The sequence below is a fragment of the Phyllopteryx taeniolatus genome, chromosome 10, assembly GCF_024500385.1.
Source record: "Phyllopteryx taeniolatus isolate TA_2022b chromosome 10, UOR_Ptae_1.2, whole genome shotgun sequence".
Lineage (NCBI taxonomy): Eukaryota > Metazoa > Chordata > Actinopteri > Syngnathiformes > Syngnathidae > Phyllopteryx > Phyllopteryx taeniolatus.
Window position 1 is genome coordinate 7,144,521 of NC_084511.1, and position 23,626 is coordinate 7,168,146.

Consider the following 23,626-nt stretch of genomic DNA (forward strand, 5'->3'; position numbering starts at 1 on the left):
CACATCCCAAAATCATGCGTGGTAGGTTGATTGAAGACTCTAAACTGTCCATAGGTGTGAATGTGAATGGTCATTCGTTTATATGTGCCCTGCGATTGGCTGGCTACCAGTTCAGGGTGTACCCCGCCTCTCGCCCGAAGTTAGCTGGGATAGGCTCCAGCACACCTGCGACCCTAGTGAGGATAAGTGGTACAGAAAATGGATGGATGGATGGGATCCTAAAGGCAACCAGACAGCATTTTAACATAACCTGACGGGGAGGTCACGTTTCCCACAATGCAATACAAAATGGATCCATTGTTACAATACTTTCACTGTGGAAATTGAGGTTTGTGTTGACAGTCTCATTGAGTACAGCTGCAATATATTTTGCTCCTTCCTGCCACCTCAATTACTAAAATATGTCTATTTTCATGTCACACACACTGCAGAAATCAGGAAATCTATTTACATGGATGTGAATTTTAAATTGGGACATGGTCAAGTAAGTGTGTCGAAGTAATTGGGTTTCTTGTCAGAAATAAATGACGTGATCTTGTATGCGCAGCCTGGCAGGTACAAATGTCTACACTAACCTTTCTCATTGGCTGTGGCCGGTGGGTCCACTATTGAATTTATAATAAACTTTAGAGGAAATGTGGGCATTTTTCTATTAAAAGAGACATCCTGTCAATTACAATCCTTGCAGAGATATTCACTGAACTTCTTGTTGGAAGAAAGGTCAATAGTGGTGTGTGATGACTAATTGACTCAAGGCACAGAACAGCTCCAACTAAGACTGTGGTTTTGATCAAGTCACCCAATGTGATTTATTCCCATATCCCTTTTGCTCTCATTTTCTCACGTTGCGAAAAATCATGTCTGACGAAACTACCACTGTTGGGGGCAATTCATCACTAAAATATGACTTCGGAAATGGAGTTTAAATGGGCTGAATGATGAAAAGAACATGACTTTTTGAATTTCAGCAATAGCACAGATCGGCACTAATGACCCGTTAACAATGGCCTTATATTTGTGGTCCATTGGTGATGGAGGACAGTGCTAACAAGCATATGTAAATGGATGGTATTAAAAAGGGGTTAACATATTATAAGATTTTTATAAACCAGCTTGAAGGGTTCTGTTTTTTTAAGGAGCAGATATGTATATTATAGCAGAGACATAACATGAGTACATAATTTCAAATCAAATTCATTATGCCTCAATATGAATCAGTTAAGTGAGCTATGATAAAATAGTAAAACAAAACATTTGCTTTATCTGAACGGTATATATAGGTGACACATACTAGATGCTAGCATAGCGTTTGATACTTGGGTAACATGAGGTTGACAGAACAATGAATTAGGGTGACATGCTCACAAACTTAGTCAACAATCATACAGAAAAAAAGTCATTGCAGTTGTGAAAATTTCCAATTTTCAAGACAGCGCATCGACACACGGCAAGTCATTTTTGTCTTGAGAAGATTGAGGAGAGCTCTCAAACTTATTCTTTTCTAGAGCTCTGAAAAGACTTTCATTAAGAGGCCAAGGTGTCCAAATGACGGTAACAAATATCATACTGACATCACAGAGTTGCACATGGAGACGTTGGCTCAGATGTTCCTCTCCTCACCAAAGGCAAGATATGTACACATATCTGGCAGTGTTAATCTTGACATCTGTTTAACATGGAGGGATTAAGGCCTCTGTGATGTTGAGCCTACACTGTTGAAACCCCCATGTATAATTCCCTGTGAAGTCGAAAAGCTAAAACTCGAAGCACTTCTGACAGATCCCAGCAGGTAAAAGTTTGGAGAGCTTTGGGACCTGGATTTTAGCTACTTAATTGAAGGCGGAGTCACATCACCACACTGAATTATAATGCAAACATGCCCACCTCCATCTAAAGCCTTCCACAGAGGATTGACACAATCCTCAGAATATTCCAAATTTATCATTGATAAATATGGGACAGCAAACTATCCAGCCTTACTTAAAGACCTGCCCTCTACATCATTAAGGCTTGCTCTTGGGTGTTTGGCTTGAGCTGTGGAATTTGAATTATTTTTAATATGTTGTTTGCACATTTAAATCATTTTCATTATGCCAGTGGAATCAATGTTGATGGTGAATGCAATGCAAACTCTCACAGGGTTTATATAAATTTACCAGATATTTCATTCGGTACACCTGCATATCTATCAAGTTAATTCAAATGAAACTCAAATAGTTACATACAAGATAAAGTATAGACAGTTAGGGATGCGCCGATAACCCTTTTTTAGACCAAGTATGACTTCTTACATTTGCGTATTGACCAAAACCGAGTACCAGTCCTTCAGAATGTCATTTTGTCTTGCAACTGGGATGATTTTATTTTTTATTTTAACCAAATATAGTTCAAAAAGGGGGGATGGTGGCCGACTGCTTAGCAAATCTGCCTCACAGTTCTGAGGACCATGGTTCAAATCCCGGCCCCGCCTGTGTGGAGTCTGCATATTCTCCCCGTGCCTGCATGGGTTTTCTCCGGGTACTCTGGTTTCCAGATCCCAAAAGCATTCATGGTAGGTTAATTGGAGACTCTAAATTGCCCGCAGGTGTGAATGTGAGTGCGAATGGTTGTTTGTTTATACTGTATGAGCCCTGCGATTGGGTGGCAACCTGTTCAGGGGGTACCCCGCCTCTCGCCCGAAGATAGGTAGAATAGGCTCCAGCATGCCCGTGACCCTAGTGAGGATAAGCGCTCGAGAAAATGGATGGATAGTTTAAAACATCCATCCATACTCAATACGCTTATCCTGTTCAGGGTCACTAGAGCCTATACCAGATGACTTTGGGCAAAAGGCAGAGTACACCCTGCACTGGTCACCAGTCAATCACAGGGCACATGTAGACACAGACAACCATTTGCATTTGCATTCACACAGTCACTGAGTGGGAACTGATCCTACGTTCCCCACACCAAAGTCAGGCAAATGTACCACTACACCATCAGTGACTGACATTTAAAAACATAAAACACAAAACAATGTTTTTGTGACTATGGCATAAGTAACTTGTTAGTGATGACATTTTAACATCCACATAATTTATTTTCCTAATTGTCACATATTTCACTTAAAGAGTCTGAACACTAGGTGGAACTGTTGATGGAGTACATAGATAAGAGCTGAAGAAGAAATAAAAGAAAGAAATCAAAAATGGATGCCATGTTACCTCTGCGTGTCAACTATAACGTTAGTAAAAAGATATGCAAGACTGCTTCTTGCGAATACCACAAGTTATAAAAATGAAACTGTGACAGAACAACCGAAGTGATACTTTATTAAACCATCACTTCACTGCAGCTTCTTGATGGGAGCAGGCAATGGGGCTCGAAACTCGGTATATGCTGCAGAGCTCATGGGGCGCTGTTGTCACCTGCAAGTACTGGACCTTAAAGTATCTCCACATTGCTGACATGGCCCCTACCCAGGAGATATTTGTCAGACTTGTGAAGTGGTATCAGTGTGTAGTGTACAAATACTATACGGATGTATAGTCATGAGCAGTGTTGTGATGACGCAAAACCATAAAGTTCTACCTTGGTTTAACCATAACATATATTCCCACATCTTTAGGAGATTTTTGTTGCCGACCAATGAAACAGAGGTTGAACTTTTTGGTCATAAGTCAACCATGCAGGTTTTTAACACGCCTTCTTCCTTTTATGTCACTAATGTGTAAATCATATTTTTTTTTCTTTTACTTGAATGAGTTTAAGCAGCGGGATTTCAAACAAGAATAATAATTATTACTTGTATTAAACAGAGGCTGCATTTCAATGGGTCTTTAGTTTACAGGAGTAATGCAATTGAGACATTGGTGTGGGACAGAAGAGGTCACATCTCTGTAGCATACATGTCTGCTTCTTTCAAACTGAAAATGGAATATGACATTTGTGTGGCATTCAGATGATTTCCAATTATTGATGGCTTTGGTTCTTGAAAGCTGTTGCCACCTTGTCTATAAATACACTGCACATATACTGTAGATGTTTCATAGCACTCCACAACATACTGTATAGTATTTTTTCATTGTATTGCAGATTTAACAGATGTAATGAATAATAATTAAACATCCACATATAGAAAAATGCTACTGCCCCCGTGACCCAACCTCAGATAAGCAGTAGAAAATGGATGGATGTATACAGCCTAAATCACTATACAATACCAGACTGACTAGACACTTAACTCTTTCAGATGATGTTTTTCTTCCAGCCACTCTTCAGTTGTACCATGCGTCAGGCTCCTCGCATATCAAACAATTGATCATGTGCAAATGTCACAGCAGTCTGGCTAACCTGCGATTTCACAGCACTGTCACTCACAAGGACTTCAAAATCATCACATCATCACATGAGCAAATGACCAGACCATACATAACCATGTGGAGCCACCTTCAAAAAATATGATGTAGCCTTTCTTCTTAAGCGGTCTTGAAAGTATATATTTAATGTGAGCAGGGTGGCAGAAACCCCAGATACACAGGGAATGGTACAACCAGTGTTTAGAAAGGAGTGTTCATGCTCTGATAAACACAATTAATGCCTGAAATGTTGTGTTCAAAGATCAATTGCAAAAAAAAAAAAAAAACAGCAACTAAAAAAACAACTGGCACTTAGAGTTACGTCTTTTTATCTCACTTTTGGCTCGAAAAACAGGTGTTTTTTACAGCAATAATTCCTGACTAATTGAAGATGATTTGTTGAAATGTGGTGATGATAACATATTTAAAGTATAGTTTTGAAATAACTGTGAAGAATTATTTCCAGTACAGGAAAAACTCTCAACCCTTCCAATTGTTGTTGTCCCAATGTTATTTCCATGGCACAAAATAGATAAATATAATCAATATATTCATGTGCACTGAAAAAGGTTGAAGCAACCTGCCCTAAAGGAAAAACAACACTTTCATGTGCAGGGCATAATGTGTTTTATTTATTGATTGATTGATTTTCACACTGTGCAACTACTTTGTAGTCGCGGTGAAATTCATGGAAAATGCTAAATGACCTTAATGATGATACACAAGAATTGCAAGGAAGACGCCTGATATTCCTCCCGCGACACCCGTCTCCTCTGCACAGCCATCAGCGCAGTGTCAGTAAAGCCTCATTAGAGCCACAATCCAACTGTAGAGAGAGAATTTTCGCAACATTAACTTTAACATTGCCAATCCTGTAAATAATATTCTAGTTATGACCCTGGTCACCTGCTAGAGGGAGTACAGGAGGTTGGGGCTGAGGGGTGAGCTTTACTGGCTGAACGAATAACTGCGTTTGTAATATCATACCATGATGTGACAAAAGACAATTCTCTAATCACAACAAATGCAATCACAAGGTAGTTGTGTGATTCACACATGAAAGAGAATAGAATCAGGTGGCATCAATGTCTCACGCTTCAAATTATAGCCCAAACATGAGAGAGTAATGGAAAATGTTACAGCTAAAGCGGGAAAAACAAACTTTTTTCATTACTGAAGCAAAATCATCATGGAGTAAAGCCAGAGTAAGTCAAGCTCCTCGCAAAAAATATAATAAAATAACTCGATAGACTAGCATGGCTGAAGCACTTGATTTTTATGAGAGAATGAGCAATGATGTAGTGATATATTTTACCGTTTCCACAGCTAACACTGAAGCAGGATCACTGTAGAGTCAAGAGACCAAAATATCATTGGGCCTTATTCATTAATAAATGCCTAAAAATGTTCTTACTCTGCGCACAAGCGTATACGCAAAATCACCGTTGGATGCATGACACGTGTACCAGTCAATTTTCTTCACACCACCGTGCGTATGTTAGTGTATCGGAATTCGGGGCTCATGCCTATGGCACTTTCGTCGGCTAGCTTAATGCTAATGCTAACTCATCATGGGAAACACATTCATAACGATTTAACCAACTAATATTTGAACACTAACGATTAAGCAACACATTTAGAATTACAATATATCAGTAATCACCTTCATATTCTTTATCCTCTGCGAGGAGCTAAGTCGAGCTGAGACATCTATACTGTTTTGACAGTATAGCACAGCACAATTGCTACTCAATTGATTAAAATGACGCAACATACAGCAATTGTCATTACTGTATGTTTTTATAATTTATAATATTATAGAGTGCTATTTTCTCATTAAAAAAAACACATTCATATTTTTGGGGGTTCTTGGGAGGCCCGAATGGATTAATGGCATTTCTATTCAGTGAGGAAAGATAATTTGAGATATAAGAGATTTAAGTTATGAGCGTGGTCTTGGAACACATTCAACTCGTATCGTATGGCAGCATTGTACCACCATCCGCTTTCTATGGTTGCCTTCTGACGAGAGGTGGGGTACACAGAGGTGTGGACTCGAGTCATATGACTTGTACTCAAGTCAGACTCGAGTCATGAATTTGATGACTTTAGACTCGACAATATGTTACAAGACTTGCAACTTGACTTTGACAGCAATGACTTTTGACTTCACTTCGACTTGAAGCCATTGACTTGTACTCAAGTCAGACTCGAGTCATGAATTTGATGACTTTAGACTCGACAATATGTTACAAGACTTGCAACTCGACTTTGACAGCAATGACTTTTGACTTCACTTCGACTTGAAGCCATTGACTTGAAAAGGCTTGCGACTTTGACTGAAACACTGAGAAACCAAAATTCATAGCTTCTTTTTCTATGGCTATATGTGTCACGCATTGTTATACTACAGGAAAATATATAAAGTGACAACATAATGCACACACTATTACTGCTTTAGTTAGTTCTTATTATCTTGAGACAGTTAACACACTGATGGGCACCTTCTTGTAAGGGAATTGACCAAGAGGTCATTCTTTCATACACTACCTAAAGTAACAACGTAACAAAGTTTTTCATGGGGGAAAAAAAAAAGCAACAACAACAATAGTACAACATAAATCAGCAATAAATTTGACAGTTAAATAAGGTTTACATTCCAAGAACCACTGTTAACATACACAGAAATGACAACAACAATTAATGTATGGCTTGACGTCACATATGGTTGTTCTTGTTAGCATTAGCAGCTAGCTTTGTGAGCAATCATGCAAATAATCACACGGCGGGCCGGCCGAGCTCGATCTGGGCTTCCAGTTCTTTACAATCTGGTTTAGTGAGGGTAATGTTCTCATGAATCAGTCTTGTATTTCTTTTTTTATTCACTTTAATTACACCAATTGATCAGCATCCAGCTAGCATTGATTCGACATGAAACTACATTCATGAACCTTCTTCATGTCCTTTTCGTCTTTGACTCATTTTGACGTAATACTTTTACGTAGTGCCCCCAAGTGTACTACTGAGATGCCACAGTTGGATAAAACTGTGGCTTCACTGTATATGAATATGACAAACTTGTGATCCCCTTTTTAAAAATTGCCCAATGTTTTTGATACTCACAGTAAATGCCTATTTATATTTGTGTTTGAAATTGCCTCAGTAGAAATGTTTGTAGACAAGAAAATGCAGTTTTCTGCTATATCTTCTTTTCCTTTTGGCTTGTCCCTTTAGGGGTCGCCACAGCGCGTCATCCTTTTCCATATAAGCCTATCTCCTGCATCCTCCTCTCGAACACCAACTGCCCTCATGTCTTCCCTCACGACATCCATCAACCTTCTCTTTGGTCTTCCTCAAATCTCTTGCTGGCAGCGCCATCCTCATCATCCTTCTACCAATACAGACTCTCTCTCCTCTTGACATGTCCAAACCATCGAAGTCTGCTCTCTCTAACTTTGTCTCCAAAACATCGAACCTTGTCTGACCCTCTCATCAGCTCATTTCTAATTTTATCCAACCTCGTCACTCCAAGAGCGAATCTCAACATCTTCATTTCCGCCACCTCCAGCTCTGCTTCCTGTTGTTTCTTCAATGCCACTGTCTCTAATCCGTACATCATGGCTGGCCTCACCACTGTTTTATAAAATTTGCCCTTCATCCTAGCAGAGACTCTTCTGTCACATAACACACCTGACACCTTCCTCCACCTGTTCCTGACACCTTCCTCCACCTGTTCCAACCTCCTTGGACCCGTTTCTTCACTTCCTGACCACAGTCACCAATGCTCTGGACGGTTGACCCTAAGTATCTAAAGTCCTCCACCCTTGCTATCTCTTCTCCCTGTAGCCTCACTCTTCCCCCAACACCCCTCTCATTCATGCACATATATTCTGTCTTACTTTGGCTAATCGTCATTCCTCTGCTTTCCAGTGGATGCCTCCATCTTTCTAACTGTTCCTCCACCTACTCCCTGCTTTCATTGCAGATCACAATGTCATCTGCAAACATCATGGTCCACAGGGCTGATCCCTGATGCAGTCCCACCGCCACCTTAAATTCGTCTGTCACACCTACAGCACACCTCACCGCAGTCCTGCTGCCCTCGTACATGTCCTGTATTATTCTAACATACTTCTCTGCCACTCCAGACTTCCACATACAGTACCACAGTTCCTCTCTGGGTACTCTGTCATGGGCTTTCTCTAGATCTACAAAGTCACAATGTAGCTCTTCTGACCTTCTCTGTACTTTTCCATCAACATCCTCAAGGCAAATAATGCATCTGTGGTATTCTCTCTTGGCATCAAACCATACTGTTGCTCGGAAATACTCACTTCTGTCCTCAGTCTAGCCTCCACTACTTTTCCATAACTTCATTGTGTGGCTCATCAACTTTATTCCTCTATAGTTGCCACAGCTCTGCACATCACCCTAGTTCTTAAAAATGGGCACCAGCACACTTTTCCTCCATTCCTCAGGCATCTTCTCACCCGCTAGAATTCTATTGAACAAGCTGGTCAAAAACTCCACAGCCACCTCTCCTAGATGCTTCCATACCTCCACAGGAATGTCATCCGGACCAACTGCCTTTCCATTTTTATCTTCTTAATGCCTTTCTAACCTCCCCTTTATAAATAATTGCCACTTCCTGGTCCACCACGCTTGCCTCTTCTACTCTCCCTTCTCTCTAATTTTCCTCATTCATCAACTCCTCGAAGTATTCTTTCCATCTAGCTAGCACACTACTGGTACCAGTCAACATATTTCCATCTCTATCCTTAATCACCCTAACCTGCTGCACATCCTTCCCATCTCTATCCCTCTGTTTGGCCAGCCTGTATAGATCCTTTTCTCCTTATTTAGTGTCCAACCTGCCATATATGTCATCATATGCCTCTTGTTTGGCCTTTGCCACCTCTACCTTTGCCCTGGGTCGCATCTCAATGTATTCCTTTCGCCTCTCCTCGGTCCTCTCAGTGTCAAACTTTTTCTTAGCTAACCTTTTTCCTTGTATGATTTCCTGTACTGTGAGGTTCCACCACCAAGTCTCCTTCTCTCCTTTCCTGCCAAAAGATAAACCAAGTACTCTCCTGCCTGCCTCTCTGATCACCTTGGCTGCAGTGGTCCAGCCTTCTGGAAGCTCCTCCTGTCCACCAAGAGCCTGTCTCACCTCCTCCCGAAAAGCTGCACAACGCTCATCCTGTCTCAGCTTACACCACATGGTTCTCTGCTATGCTTTTGTCTTCCTAATCTTCCTCCCCACCACCAGAGTCATCTTACACACCACCATCCTATGCTGTCTAACCACACTCTCCCCTACCACTACCTTACAGTCGGTAACCTCCTTCAGATTACATGATCTGATTCTGAAAGATGATTCTGATTCTGATCTGCACAAGATGTAATCCACCTGCGTGCTTCTACCTCCACTCTTGTAGGTCACCCTAATTTCGTGCCTCTTCTGGAAAAAAGTGTTCGCTACAGCCCTTTGCATCCTTTTTTCTGTCCCTCCAAGTTTCTTTCCTGGATGCTGTACTTACCCATCACTTCTTCATCACCCCTATTTCCTTCACCAACATGTCCATTACAATCTGCACCAATCACAACTCTCTCTCTGTCTGGGATGCTCAGAACTACTTCGTCTAGCTCCTTACAAAATTTCTCTTTCACCTCTAGGTCACATCCTACCTGTGGGGCATATCCACTAATCACATTACACATAACACCCTCAATTTCAAGTTTCAGCCTCATCACTCGATCTGATACTCTTTTCACCTCCAAGACATTCTTAGCCAACTCTTCTTTTAAAATAACCCCGACTCCATTTCTCTTCCCATCTACACCATGGTAAAATAATTTAAACCCTGCCCCTAAACTTCTAGCCTTATTGCCTTTCCACCTGGTCTCCTAATCATCATGTCAACCAACTCGCGAGATTTTCCTTCAAAGTCCCCATATTCAGTTCTAGGCTCTGTGTTTTCCTCTTCTCTTTCTGCCAAAGAACCCGCTTTCCACCTCTTCTTCTTCTTCGACTTCGACCCACAGTAGCTGAATTTCCAACGCCGCCCTGCAGGTTGACGGCGCCGGTGGCGGACGTTGTTAACCTGGGCCACGACCGATCCGGTATGGAATTCTTTGGATGAACGCTCATATTTGTTTGGCAAAGTTTTAAGCCAGATGCCCTTCCTGACGCAACCCTCTGCATTTATCCGGGCTTGGGACCGGCCTACAGTGTGCACTGGCTTGTGCCCCCCTTAGCGCTGCATTAGTTTTCTGCTATATGCACAATGTAAATCTAAGAGAAATACTGTTGATCTAAAAGAAGAAACTAATTGGTCTTTTATTCGTAAGTGAAACGCCTCATTTTCTCTTCATATATTCATATTCATATATATTCTATTCATAACTCTTGAGCCAAGCAAAAATATATTTTATCTTTATACTTGATTATTCCGACAGAATTGTCAGTTGAATACTCGAGTACTAATTGCAGCACTACTGGATGCAAATTCTTATTTGTGACAGATCTGTTTAATGTCACATCAGAAATAAAGTGAGAAAAAGTAAGTCCTAGCATAGCATTTTCATAGAATAACTGACAATGTACTATCAATCAGTTTTGAAGGGGCAAACATTTTTATCAGCCCCCTAGTTTTCTTTCAAGATTCAATGCACTTGTTTATCAGATTTGTTTTGATAAAAGAGTATGGATTTTAAAATATATTAAATATGTAAATGCAGTATATAATATATACATATTAATTAAATATATAAATATTACTTTTATTTTGTTATTAAAATAACTTGAAAGGACTCGAAACTCAAGGTGTAGGACTCGCGACTTGACTCGGGAGATGCATTTCTCGACTTGAGACTTGACTCGGGACTTGAGGGCAAAGACTTACGTGTGACTTGCAAAGCAATGACTTGGTCCCACCTTTGGGGGTACACCCTAAACTAGTCATCACTCTCTCAAAGGGCACCAAAAAACACAAAAAAAAAAAAAAAAAAAAAATGGACACTCACATTCACAGCTACGGGAAGGCTTCAATCCGGTATTTGACACACCTAGTTCCGCATTCGGCAAAACGGATCAAAACAATTCCTCCCGGTTTGGGTAAATGACGAAGGGGCAGTGACAAAGAAAATTTGGGAACATTAAACATCTCCAATGTCTTTTTTTTTTTTTTTTTAACACGAGCTGTCACCACAGAGCCACGAAAGATTACAATATTCAATGTAGGCTTCATTGATGTTTACATATATCACATCATATTTGTGAAAATAAATGATATACATGCATTTAACTTTTGTCCAAAGACACCATCCATAAAGAAAGCATAATTTTTGGAAGTTTGGTTTCCAACAAGGCAGTCAAACTGTAGTCATTCTCGTTAGCGTAGCATACACAGGAAATGAGCTAACCCGTTTTCTGTGTCTGGTCACGTGACATTCCGCATATAGCAGATTAACCTAACATGCATGTTTTTGGAATGTGGGAGGAGACTGGAGGACCTTGAGAAAACCCAAGACACACACAAGCACATTCAATCACAAATCTCCTGAGTGCGAGCCACCTTGAGGATACGTTTCTCAAGGTATCACATTTGTTATGTTTAGAACCGATGTTATGTATTTAATTGGACGATTTGAAGATATAGAAATAAGAAAGTACTGACTTTCTAAAGTTTTTAAGGTTGCCAGATTTGTTTCTGGGTACTTTTTTGAAGAAAAAAAAAGTTGCTAGAGGTTTTGGAAAATTATAGCAACAAAGAGCTATATTACCTTGGACTGCGCAACTGCGGTCGAGTGCATGCAAAATCTGGCAAATCTTGATTTTAGGTTCGCTTCATCCGGTGCCTGTGACAATTAGGTGGCAGAATGTCTGTCTAAATGTATGCCTTGTGCCTAAGTCTGGCGCAGTAGGTAGACCGCTGATCGAACGCAATTTTGGTTAATATGATCGGAGCTCAGGCAGATAGATTCTGAGCTTTGCAGACGTGCGGTAGATGCCAGACGTATTTCATGCATGAATATGTGAACAGTAGGCATCAAACCCTGAGAATCATTGTCGAAAACAGTTAATTGAATGCAATATCATTGTTATTTTTATTATTATTATAATCATCCAACTATTTTACACAGTGCCAACGATCGGGTGTAGAGATAGATACATGAGGTCTGCAAACATATTTAAGTCACTAGCAGTTATCATTAGCTCGTACTGTATTTAATAAGGATATCCGGTGTGTGTATATATATATGTTGCCAAACTGCCCAAGAGCAGTGCTCCACACACACGGATTGCTGCAATTATTTCTTCTGCATAGAGACGTCTGCATGCGAGACTGTGAGAGCGCCACCTTTAAAGGGAATGAGAGGTGCTGCTTTGGTTGGTGGCAAATGAACTCGGCGGTGTTCACTCCCACAAAGGCCCAGATCGTTCCTTTTTCAAATCCTGCATCTGCAAAATTACGAAAAACCTGTTTAATCCACCAGTACGCAGATTGTGCCGCCCGCCACGTCCTATTTATATCGGTCACAAAAATAGAGCCTGAAGTCGCCAAATTGGCAACACTAAGGATAGGTCATATTATTTATTGGTTTGTTTGTTTGTAATAACCTTACACTTAATTTTATACTTGACATTTTCTAAATTATTGGGTAGTTTGTCTTCCGACTCTAAATTGCCCTTGGGTGTGAATGTGAGTGCGAATGGTTGTTCATTTCTCTGTGCCCTGCGATTGGCTGGCGACCAGTTCGGGGCGTGCCCTGCCTCTCGCCCGAAGATAGCTGGGATGGGCTCCAGCACGCCCGCGACCCTAGTGAGGATAAGCGGAACGGAAGATGAATAAATGAATGAGTTTGTCTTCCTTTTTTCCAGTATTGTGTGCTGCCAACTCCCAAAGGCTGCATGCTCAATGTTAAGCAGTGAGGAGGAAAAAAAAAGGGAGAAAAATCAGATGAAGGTGTCAAAAGAAAAGGCTTATGTGGCATCAGGCACTGTTTGTTGCCTGACCTTTAAAAAATTAAAATCAACATGATGATGGGCAATGTAATTTGCCTCAAAATTGCGGGGACATCTAATTATTGAAAGCCTGCTGTGAGACTGGACAGTAAATCATGTGTACTCTTTTATAATTCTGTAGATATTGACAAGGTCGGTTTACATTGATGTCTGCTGTCACCTGATATCAATCGGTCGTACAGGGGACTTGACACATCTTGCGGTCAAACAGGCCACAAGACGTTAATCAACTCTACAAGTCTGCTGGTAATACAACCACTACCTCAAATAGTGATCATTCCGTGCAGTGATTCATTTAATTAAAAACATGCATGGATATTGCTCAAGTTATTATAGAAAACAATCGATGAGTTCTTAATTTCAGCACTCCACAAATTCTCATTAAAGACTGCATTGCGTTTATTTTATTATTGCCTGAATCAATATTGAAGAAAGGCAATTATAGATATTATTTCAAGACAGGCTACACTCAGACAGCAAATCCATTGGTGAGTTGCCAAAGCACAGAGGAATTATAAGACAAAATGAAGGTGAATAAGCATGACAGCAAGAGCAAACCTGGTCTTTAAAAGATTAAAATAGAGCGAGAAGTTATTTATTTTATCTTCCAACCTGCGCACTGTTTGCCTCTCCTTTCCCTCGCATCTATTTTTCAATCTATGTGCTGAGTTGGCTATAGCGGCGTTAACGAGGATAAGTGGACCACACATAAGCGAAGTAGTTCAATAAAGAAAGCTCGAGCAGATGTTAATGATTATGGATTTACAAGGATGGGGGAGAATACATAATCACTCTTCACAAGCACCTGCAGCTCCACTGTGTATCTTTACTAGAACGTAAATTTGACAACAAGAAAAAAGTATTTAAAACAATTATTTTTTTTTGGTATATGAGTTTACCAAATATAATTTTAACTTTTAAAGAATTTGCTAATGGCTGCATTATCTCATCTTTTGTTGTGCTTGAACAAAATGTTAATCCACAAAGGCTCATCACTTTACATTTTATCCCCCCCCCCCCCCCTCCTATCTCAGTGCCAGCACATTATAGAACACTATCAGTTCCACTACCTTGCCTCATATTAATTTTTCCCCTGGTTGGTTTTATATCCATTCTCTCACCTCTAACTTTAAACTCCCACATTAAAGCTGCATACCAATCATTCCAGTTTTAATACCCTGCTGAGATTAGATGGTATAATATTATGGAATACAGCCACAAGGTAGTTGGTCAGCAAAGAGTCCAAATTTGTAAGATAATGGTTTTAAGAATGTTTCTCCTAGCATAACAACTGTTTATTCATGGATCATTGAAGGATAAATATGCCAATATTGAGTGAAGGAGAAAAATACAGACAAGCAATATTTTTGGGTTAGGTTTCAGGGGGCGGGATGCTCGACTCAAAGAGGTCCAACCTCAGCACAGTTGAGCAACTCATTAAGTAACATAACAGGTCATTGATTTTACAGCTTTGTCCAGGGATTTTATGGGACATAAGTGACTCTCATAAGATTTCACTATGCATCATTAACTAGGAGATCTAGATGATCCCCAAAATATTTGCCCCTCTGCAATGACAAAGAGCCAAAAGTATTTAATGTTGTCCTCAAAGAAATATGTGGAGCGCAAAGAACTGGAAGGATTTCTGAAGGTCACCGTTTTGTGCCATTTCCAAGCTCAAACATGGCGTTTAAGACATTCAAGTTTATGATTATTGGAAGAAAGCATATTGGTGCAGAGTACCTTAATAATGCTATTATACAAAGACTGCATCTACCAATGTCTTAGAAGCACTAGTCATTGGTTGAAAGGGACCTACATGATATCCCCCCCTTTTGAAAATGTATTTCATAATACATGAAAAGGCTTTTAAGGCTTTGCATAACTTAATACGGGACCTTCTTACGAGATAGTTGCAGTGAAGTGCAAAATTGTTGCTTGAACCCACCGAGAGCTAGTAGACATGCAAATGCCGCCATCTGTCCACTTTGAAATTAATATACCAATATGGGCACAAGTTAGAGTTCATTATATTGATGAGGTGCCCTAATTCTCAAGAGTTCAGCAATTAATACGACATAGAACTGCAAACTTTAAATGTGCTGCTACTTCACCTTTTTTCATCCTCACATAAAACAAAAAAAGAAAACAACAAACTATTCCTAAAGTTAGGAACTAGATACAAAAAAAAAAAAAAGACACATATAGAGCTTGAAACAGCTCTACTTGCTACTGATCCATTATCATTTGCAAAAATGAGATACCAACTGGTACCATTTCTAGTACATGGTCTGTGGCACTGGCGCTGTGTTAATCTATGGGCAATATAAACCACTGCTGGTAGTTCACTAGTAGAGTCTTTGTAACTTGAGAATACAGTGACACAGTCCTGCAGGCAAGGCAATTCGGAATAGCTTGTCTTCATTAAGGTCATTAAGGTGCGCGCAAGGATATATCAGCTGACTTTGGGTGAAAGGCGGGGTACTACCTGGACTGGTCGCCAATTACTGGTGGTCAATCGCAAGATACATAGACAAACAACCAATCACACTCATTCATATGGACAATTTAGCCTTCAATTAACCTAAAAGACTCATTTTTGGACTGTGGGAGCAAGCCGTAGTACCCAGAGAAAACCCAGGAAAGCACAGAAGAACATGCAAACTCCACACCGGAAGGCTTAAACTGAGATTCAAACCCAACACATCTTGACTTGGAGGCAGACGTGATAACCACTTGAGCAACGTACTGCCCGTCACATACTGTAACTCCTTTTAATTGCATTAGAAAACCACCATGTATGGGTGAGGCTCTCCAAATCCTCACTAAATGTTTTAGAATTCAAACAATGCATCCAATTCTTTCTGCTCCTTTGTGTGCATTTCCCATTATGTGATAGTTTTGAAAATTAGCCAAATGAGCCAACACTGTATCACGAGTCTTTGTGCAGAGACAAAGTATCAGACTTACTGCACCATATTTGCACACTTAGTCAGATATACTGTAGGTTAATTGCTGAAGTTAAGAGGATTCTTTACAATTACATAGTGAAACCTTGTATGCAAGACTTACTGAAGGCAGAGAAATAAACAAGATGCCTCAACCGCAACGATTTCGACACTTGCTGACACTGTAAATGTAATCACTTTCAAGGTTACATACTCGACTGCTACTGTATATGTTTTTTTCCCCGCATTCTAAGCTGAACTCTTCAGTGCCATTGACATCCCATCACTATTACAATATATGTTCTCACTATAGTACGAGGAAAATCACACAAAGGGGTTGGAGTAGTGTATATGATATATAGAGGAAATATGTCCCAATTTTTTACATTTCTCTTTAAAGTCACCGTTTAGTTGCCTTGGTTCTTGTTGTCATGGTGGCACACAAATGCAGAGAAAATAAAGAATGTCTGTCAATGTTTTACACTTCCAAAGGGGTCCTCTTGTAATAAATGTATGTTAAAAGTCTGTTGGCCAGCTTGAATTAGATTTTGAAAACAAAGTCTCTTCCACTTAGGTCATTAATTTAATTGCGTTCAGCGACTATGATTTGCATGACATATTATAATCATTGTGTATGTGCATTCTTGATTGCAACAATAGACCTCTTGTGATTGATCTTCACATACACTTGCTAGGGTTAGGAGAGGCACAACTGAAGACGTGGGTTTACCAGTCACGGACCAATAAAATACAGTCTTCATTTCAGTCGTTTTATTCAAATTTAAATAGGAAAAAGAAACAGTTTTGTTCTTAAAAGATACAGTTCCTGTTTGGTACATGGATACACATATTTTTATAGTAATCATAATCAGTTCAAAACTGCCTTTTTCATGGACCCATACTGTAAAATGCAAACCTGTTTAAGATGCTGATGCATACATTTACTTCCTTGTCTCTTCATCTCCTACTCTGGGGAATTAATGTAAAGTTAGGTGTTGGTTATCTTCCCGCCGCTGTAATGTTCAATCAATGGAAGTGTATTCATACAAGGGGAATTTAGTTTCTGATTGAACAGTCTGGATGCCTTTAATTGAATTTTAATTGAACATGGTCATATTACAGTGTTAACGTGCACATGACAAGCCTTTTTTTAAAAAAAAATCTATTTTAGGTAATAGTTCGGTTTTCTTAACTATATGTAAACATACTTAGTGTAACAACATTATGCCAGCCACTTCGACTGAATGAACTGACTGTGAGTTTAGAAAAATACCTTGAAAGATTGACTAAAAAAAAAAACTCATACTTGATCCAACTGTATTTTTTTGAACAAGCTGAACTCTTAGCAGCTCATGTTGTATTGTACTAGTATTTTCAAAATCTGAATGTATGGTGGAACCATCTTGGGAGAGGTGTCATAAAGATTTGAGCATTTCATGGATTAAATGGGACTGCAATTACTGACCCACTTGGTTATCGAGACAATTAGAAATTTGCAAAACAGGTCCATTCTGAGGGGTTGGAACAGCATTGAATTCGTAAACCTTTTGTAAGATCCATGAAATTGCTTTTAAATGGCCAACTTATCTTCATGGGAAAGACCCACAGAATCCCTTTCTCAGGCAATTCAGTTTTTTGACCTCATAAAAATGTTAGTTCAGACACACAGGCAGACACACAGGCACACACACGCACACACACACACACACACACGCACACACAAAGTGCAAACATGAAAATGGATAAAGAAACATGATAAACAAGCGAACACAGACGAGTGCCTGCAGCAACTGGGATAAAATTGCATCTGTAAAAGGCTACTCGTATGATGCCGACTGCCCAGATACAGTGAGACCCAGAGGCGACATAAATGAGATGGAGAAATCACCGCACCGCACAACCTTGTGGCACAATAAGTGGAACAAGTAAATTGGAAGTAAAGGCTCTCGCAGGAGGGATGACAGAGTTAATGTATTGTTTCTATTAACCAAATTTGCTTTAAACAGAAAGCATTTAACATTCTAGAATTTAACAAACCACACAACAGAAATTGCATTGCAAGACTTTGAATGTAACCTTTTAATGACTGTCTTTGTAAAGGTCCTTATTTTGACCAAATTGCTCAGTTGTGCATTTGTGGTCTATCGAATAACCCCCTGCATTTGACAATTACTTTGATTTGGGCCTGGGTTTGATGAGGTGCACACTTGTCTGAGGCGATTACATGTCTGGCTGGTGTTGCCAGTGGCTACACTGGTCTGGTAGGAGTGGCAGTTCAATTATTCACTGTAAACTGGGAGATAGCATCTAAATGTTTGTCACATCCGCTGCCCAATGTTTAGGGCTGCCATTACTTTTATTCTGTCAGAATTGTCACTTCAGTTGGGGAACTACATCAGCTCACTGTTGTCCCCTGAAGCGAAATGAGCGCAGGAGGCTGTGTTGTCCTCAAAGATACTTCGGCTTCTGAGGAAGCAAAAGCCTTCAGCTGGGGACTTTGGTATGTTTAGCTCACAGCTAGTTTGAGAAGAATTATCAGTCATAAGCAATAGTTAAATATTTATGATGCTTACAATGAGTGCTTTGGCGTATTACATTAAAAAAGTTGGGATTAAAACGCATTGCTATCATGATTCCACCAAACGTGCACAATGGTAGCATGATGTTCTAAGTCCACTACTAATCATGACATACTTGAAGCTGCAGTTGAAGTACTAAGTTACTTCTTTATACTATGTAGTAGGGAAACATAAGGGTATTTACAGTCTACTTAACACTGCTTGCAGTTACCTCCAATTGGGCTATACGTACATACTGTCATCTCCCATTCGAGTTGTAACCCACCTGTTACTATTGGATGTTTACATAAGATGTATTCTAGGAACCAGTACATTATCACATTCTTGCAGTCTGCTTGATCTGATCACAAGCTAATTGATAAAAGTTGTCTGCAAAAGCTCTTCATATTGTCGCCATCTCAATTCATTGAGTCACATTTCCTTCCATTTCAAACAATAAAAACTCAATTTGTTTAACAGTGGTTCCAGTATGAAGACCAATACACCTCTCTGATTTTGTTGTGTACTGTGCTAGCTAGTCCAGTCACGTATAGTAATACCAACTCGTACAAAGCAGTTTAATATTTTCAACAATCAACTTTTATTACTATTGTATATTTTGGGATGATTTGTTTCCCTTCGGACAGTGTCCTAGATGCCCAAGTTGCCAAACAGCCCAATTGAAAACTGGCGGATGACCAAGCTTTGTCTGCATCGTTGAAGGCTAACCATCAGTCCTGCTCTCTACTCAAAAACTTGACTTGTGTGAGATCATGCTCACATCACACAATGTCAAAAATGTTCTCAGCTTTTCAAAATAGTGCCAACAGTGTGTGACACCGTGGGCTTTCCACTAATTCCAATGCAACTATGTCAGAGAAATCCCTTCTCTGATTAAATATTTGAATCTTGTAATCTAACCCAAACTATTTTGTAATTGTACAAACATTATTTGAACATGGCTCTTAAACTTAAACCCTGTCTCCACTCCTAAAATAACCAGAGCGGAGATAGACTTAATACATCACTTCGATTAAATCATACTTGCTTTTTGTGGTTGCACATTGTTTTCAACTGTGGGAATTCACACAGTGAAAAACGAAACATTTATATGATTGCATGTAACAGGTGAATAAAGGATAAACATTGAAGGCAGCTCTTTGAGCGTCACTTTGTTGCTTGTTTTGTACTACTCTCATACATTAACTGGCATTACCATTAGCGAGAGGGGAAATCCCAGTTAAATACAAGCCAAATAAAATTCCTGCCAATTTAATAGTAGGGGGAAAAAGTGGATATGGCATAACTTCTGCGATTAGCTGGCGACCAATTCAGGGTATAACCTGCCTCTCGCCAGTCAGCTGGGATAGGCTCCAGCACGACTAACCCTAGTGAGGATAAGCGGTACGAAAACTGGATGGATGGTTGGATGACGTAACTTGGTATTGTATTGTTTTCCAGTTCATGTATTGCGCAGAAGAAAATCATGTTTTTCCTTGATGTGAGTGAACAAAATCAATCCATCCATCCATTTTCTGAGCCGCTTCTCTTCACTAGGGTCGCGGGCGTGCTGGAGCCTATCCCAGCTGTCATCGGGCAGGAGGCGGGGTACACCCTGAACTGGTTGCCAGCCAATCGCAGGGCACATAGAAACAAACAACCATACGCACTCACAGTCACGCCTACGGGCAATTTAGAGTCCCCAATTAATGCATGTTTTTGGTATGTGGGAGGAAACCGGAGTGCCCGGAGAAAACCCACGCAGGCACAAGGAGAACATGCAAACTCCACACAGGCAGGGCCGGGGATTGAATCCGGGTCCTCAGAACTGTGAGGCTGACGCTCTAACCAGTTGTCCACCGTGCCACCTGAACAAAATCAAGACAAAATAAAATAAAATCTCCTCTTGGATCTTTGTATATGAGTTTGCATAATATCACATTTCCCCACTGTTTTGCTTCCTCCATTTTCTTCGGCTTATCCGTGGTTGGGTCGCAGGGGCGGCAGAAGTCTAAGCAGAGAAGCCCAGACCTGCTTCTCCTCAGTCACTTCACTTGGTCCAGCTCTTCCATGGGGATCCGAAGGTGTTCCCAGGCCAGCCAAGAGACATAGTCTCTCCAGCATGTCCTGGGTCTTCCACTGGACCTCCTCCCAGTGGGACATGCCTCGCCAGGAAGCCAACCAGGGTGCATTTCGAAAACTCAGACGTCACAGCCAGATCCCTAGTGACTTTAGAGTGTGTTATATTTTCCACCAACCTTGCTCATCCTTTATCGATTAAACGTTCTCATTCTTTCATGCAGAAGCAGCTGGCCAGATGGACTGCTGGTTTGACAAGCTAATCACATTAATGGGCTTTTTAAATTAATTTAGCTTGGTTTGTTGTCATCAAGAATTCATTTAGGTTCCATTTCCCAAAATTATTTACTGTTTGTTCTCAGCCTGAAGCATTGTCTGAAGCTGGAATATGCTATACTATATTAAAATTCATACTGAACAAGTAAATTGACTGTGATGCAAAGTCAACGGTAATGATAAAAGTGCTGAATAGACCGACGAGAGTTACGACTTGACTGCTCACGCTAAAGATCTATCTAGAAGAAGAAGACTTTTCTTCCATCTGTGGACTTGGATTGATAATGCTAATAACAATAGCAACAAATCATTCTAATTGAGAGTGCCTCCACTGTGCTGAAAACTCAAAGAAAGAGATACAACCGTGTGTGTGCGCGCGTGCGTGTGTCTGTAATTTCAACACTACTGTCGTATACCTCCAGTCTGAGGTAAGTCATATGATGCTTAAATGCGAATCATCTCATGAAGAACACAAGATGGCTGTGAGTGGATTGTGCCCTCGTTGTTCCACTGAGCTGAGTCCAATTTTCCATTTTGGAATATTTGCTGTGGGAACGCTGCTTCTCCTGGGTGGAGTTGAATCCACCTTTCTTCAACGGTGGTGATACTTTGAACTCTCGCAACTGCAATGCCCATCCTTTGATCCCATACACTGGCACACCTTTCCCGGTTGCTAATTGACACATCCTCTTGTTGATTATCAAAGTGATATGACATGCGCTCACAGAGATCAGCGAAATCTGCATTGCAGATTCTGTGCTTAGTGTCACCAAGGTGTCCTTTGGAAGTAAGCTGTGTCTCAGGTGATTAAAGATCCTGTCATGTTACATCTTCCGGCACCAATAATTAAAACAGAAACATAAATTGGAGTCTAATGAACTGGAGCCTAATGATTATTTAATCAATGAATACATAACATTCACATCTATTTTTGTCCATGCATTACTGCTTAGCTTGCAATTTGGCAATTATACAGGACAAAGCACTAAACCAGAACAAGCATCAAAACTATGCTAAACGGCAATGTTCTCGTAATTAACATAAAGTGATCTAAACTGCAATAGAATATAGTTGTGCATAGACCTAGAAATTTCAAATTTAACAACATAGCCGTTAATATTAAACGTTTCAATGAGTAAATAAGACACAAAAAAAGTATTAAAAGTATTTTAAAGACTAGATGTTGCCAGTACATAGCACATTCTTGTAAAATAAGATGCACCATACTCTAGACAAGCTCCGATTTTAGTCGCTCACCAATTGTCAGCGTAAAAGGCTGTAAAAGATGTAAATGATGATCAAGAAGGCACACGCTTTTTTATAAAAACTTAAATTAATTCATGTCTGGTCTTCCCGTGAATTTATATTCTTGTAGAATAATACATTTTGATCTTTCGCCAAGCAGCTCACCCATCTCTAGATGTGGTTCCTGAACAAAAAAACAACACTGTTTGGCGCTGGGAAAAAAATTAATATTTACAACTTGACATTGTTTGCCTAAATTATCGAGTGGTGTCACTGATTAACATCCTTTGTGAAAATATGAAACATTTTGTATCCACCCACACACAAGAATAATTAAACATTATAAGGGTCAGTATGTTTCACGACATCAGTGTGTTGCAGAGTAAAAGTGATTCATTTGGCACAACAAAAATCCATTGACTTAAAGTACCCGAGTGACTGTTGGGCTCCAGGTTCAATTAATTCATGCATTAAAACACCGCTTGTACTAATAATCACATCGTTGTTATACTACTCGGTTATAAAGCATCAGGAACATTAAGATAAAGTTACAGATTTGTAGAGCACGGTTGAAAGCAAATTTTCTTAGAATGTAATTCTAAGGTGCTCTGTATGAATGGAACACAATGATTGAGTTTGCAAAACAATCTCATCCTTGTTACCATAGGGGGTTTGCTCAGCAGCTCATGGCACATTTGGCACAATGATTAACACTCCATCTCAACCTTAACTTGGGCCGTTTTAATGCATTGCATACATTTCACAAATAAAGATGGAATTAAATTGTTCGGAGTCACTGATGGTGTAGTGGTACATTCGCCTGACTTTGGTGCAGGCAGCATGGGTTTAATTCCCACTCAGTGACGGTGTGAATGTGAGTGCCAATGGTTGTCCGTGTCTATATGTGCCCTGCGACTGACTGGCCACCAATTGACGGTGTAGTCCACCTTTCGCCCGGTCATCTTGGATAGGCTCCAGGACCCTGCAACCCTGAACAGGATGAACGTTATTGAGAATGGATGGATAAATTCTTCAAAAATGTCAACATAGCTCTTAGCTGTGACCGCAGTGTCAAATGGATGCATCATTTGGAGCTCAAAATATACCAGGAGGCAGTGCATTTTGTGCTTGACACTATATTAACTCTGCAGTAAA